Raw genomic sequence first — 3,581 nt, 5'->3', positions numbered from 1 at the left:
TATGTTATTATTCTTTGTGAGAGGATTTTATGATTTTCCTTTTAATCAAATTAAATCTTATTATTTTGTTATTAATTCTCGTAATAAGAATGAATGAACTTATTCACTAAGGAATATTTAATTAACAAAAGCGGTCCAGGTTTCGGTTCGGGTTGCGACAAAATTTTCAGGCTAGAAGCAGTCCTGGTTCGATTCCGGTCCAGAGTGGAGAGTGGAAAAGAGTTGACCTTTATTTCTTAGCAGACGCACAAAAAATCCTCAATCAGTAATCTCTATAAACTGTGTAATCCATCATTCTTACCACAGTTGTAGTATGTAAGATGTTAAATTTTATTTTAATTTAATAACCCGTGAGTATAATTAAGACATTAATGATTTCATACATTTTTAAAGTTTAATTTTTTCCCTAGAAAGTGTGGAATTTATTTAATTATCATTGTTAGTATTTATTTGACACTTACTACTAAAAAAAAACCTTTGTATAGAAAACGGTTTTTGTTGGTACTAATAATTAATTCTTTAAATATCCCAGGGCTGATCAATAATGAAACGTTATAATCAATAAAATTGTGGAAGAAGTAAAAGAGATGACACTAAGAAAGCGCCTCAGACGATAGGAAAAAGTTCATGTTTATCTAACGACTTTCTGATGGCTCGGGGCGAGGCAGAATAAAGCTGTCACCCGCGAGTGACACCCGACCACCTCAGGCCCTGCTCGCCTCGGGCTCCACCCGATCCAAGGTGTTGGCTTCTGTCAGTCAAGTGTGTTATTACATCTAGAAAATTATTCAATTTAACAAATTCTAAATATTTTAGTCTAATTCAGTTGATGTTGTTTTTCTACAATAACTCATTTTACACTTCCATCTTTCAATTTTGAACAAGACTAGTAGTTAATATGATATGAGTTTATAGGTGAAACTCTTTCCCATAGTGACAATGTTTGAATTTTCACATTCACTTACTCATTTAGGAAATATTAAAATCCTCTCAGTCTAAATAGCCAAAATGATCTCAGTGTGTTAACAGTCTCAAAAACGAAAAGTCGTACGAAACCAAAATTACATTTGTATTTACAATAACATTGTATTTACAATAGTAATTTACAATAGTATTGTATATACAATTTTGTATTTACATATTCAAAGAGAGCAAATACCTGAGATGTTACAGTAATGTTTTCAATAAAATCGACTTAAAGAAGTATTGCTTTAGTTGACCGACTTAATATATTTTTTCGATCTTCTCGAACACGGTTTTAAACTCGATGAAAAAATAAACAATCTTTAATATCAGATCTATCACTAAAATACTTCGAAAGTTCTTAAATGCCGAAATTCCAACTTCCTCACTGGCTTCCTCTGAAGGATCTTGAACTTTTTGTTAGCTTAAAATAATTAACTATAATTTTTTTAAATTTTATTACATATGAAAAATGGATAAATATAATGAAAATTAATTCTATGAAAGAAAATTTTGTAATTAACTTGAGGAAATAATTGATTTTTTTTCCAGATTAAAAATAAATTTCTTGAAATGAAAGAAGTAGTATAGAAGTACTCACATGGCATTTCAGTGAGTTCTGTAATACTTTAATAATACCAAATTGGGATGTTTAAGGTCATCCCCGTGAATGGGTTCTTTATGGCTGAATTTCCCTGCTCCTAATTGACCCTGATTTTCATCGCTCCACTCTCCTGAGTTTCCCGCGTTACTCTCCTTTTTTTTGTCTCTCCATTCTCACCCGGACTTCATGTTATAATTTACCTATAGTGCGTTCGCCTCTCTACTAACATACTCCTCAGATTTATGACGTTTTCCTTTCTCCAATTCCTTGTCTCCATCCACATCCATTTCTACCTTGACTACCTCCGTTCATTTGGACCTCTACTTCTTCTTTAGTCTAGCACTACCGTAGACCTCCTCCAATTGCTTTTCCTCCATACCTGTTGGGCGTTGACCTCCATTGGTTTGCCCTGGCTCATGTCTCAATGCGGTATATATTGAAGCACAATTTGGCGGTGCGCATAACCACATGCTGTTCCTACGAAGCAATTCCCTTGTTTGGTAAGAATAAGAGGCTTTTTTTTTCTTTTTTTGTTTTTAATTATAATCACATTGAGATGGGCTGCTAGTTAATAAAATAATTGACTGAAGAATAAAACTATACTCATTTAGTGTGCAAAAAATATTAAAGCAACTATTGGCTGAAGAGAGAAGATTGTTCAGGAAGGATATAAGTAGTAAGAGATTTTTTCTTTTTAATCTTACTGCATAGAATACTGGACTTTAGTGTGCAGTAATGTCACTTGCAATAAAAACAGAAACAATAAACTTTAATTTTCTAGAGGAAATAATGCCTTGTTCTATATGAGGATAAAGACCGCAATGTCACAACTGACTCGACTATTACAGCGAACTGAGAGGATTAACCCAGGGCATGATTTTGGCGCGTGATAGTGTCAACAATAGGGAGCTGTTGATCCCTCGAGCTAATCTTCTCAGCCCCGCCTCTAACTGAAGGGAGCGTCAAGTTGGGAAAATGCCTTACCTCGATTCCTTCCAAACTGGGAGATGAAAAATTACTCACACCTAACATAGGACATAACACCTAAGGTACGGAGCCGATTTTGTTTTGATTTCATAAACCAACATAAAGTTTTCCTTTCGTTACCGGTCTTACAATATAAATAAGGAATAAATATTAATATCAAGAAGTATAAAGCTTGATTTCGCATTTCATTACTTGCCAGTTTGGTAACAAAAATAAGAATAAGAGAATGAAAGCTATTTTACAATAACCGAGGAAAACAAATAGCTAAGGTAGGAAGTCCGAACAAATATTTACCTGACAATGATTTTATGAAAAATATGTACTGAACATTTATACAAATACATGTGAAGGGTCAGGAGAAATAAGAAGCCACCTCCGTTGTACAGAAGTTTAGTAAACAAAAACAAACGTTTCTAAATTATGTTTAAGAGTGAACTAGATTCTACTTCTATTTTTTAAAAAAATAAATCACACATAACCTGGTACTTGCCTATTTTTTAACTACCAGCAGAAGGTTAACTGGATGTATGTGGATGTGGAAGACCTCATGTTTTAGTTGGAAATGGAATTTGTTTAGCACTTTTTACGAAACGTAGACGGGATGATCGTTAAAACTAATTTAGTAGCATTGAGTGTGGAGGGGTATCACTGGAAGGGTGAATGTAGAGAGTGATTGGTGGTACCGGCACCGAACCTTCGGGTTCATTTGGCCTTCATTATTATTATTATTAATGATACGAGAAGTTTTTAAAGTTATTTTCGGTTGTAAATTTCTAAACAAGTTACTAAAATTATCTCATTATCAGCTCCAGAATTTTTTTTCAGAACGATAGAGTACGGATAGAGTTCATTATGAAAATACCTTAACTAACAAACACTTGTGGTGATTTTACTCTTCAAGAAAAAATAATTTAAAAGTATGGGCTGAAATTATGTTCCCTTCTTGTGAAATATTTATTTCAGTCTCAAGAAGAGTTCTGTTCCGGACGTCAGAGAGTCAACATCGCGGTGTCTCGTTTGATCTTTT

Source organism: Halyomorpha halys, unplaced genomic scaffold (genome assembly GCF_000696795.3).
Source record: "Halyomorpha halys isolate HHAL.00 unplaced genomic scaffold, Hhal_1.1 Scaffold998.1, whole genome shotgun sequence".
Taxonomy (NCBI): domain Eukaryota; kingdom Metazoa; phylum Arthropoda; class Insecta; order Hemiptera; family Pentatomidae; genus Halyomorpha; species Halyomorpha halys.
This window is presented reverse-complemented; position numbering follows the sequence as displayed.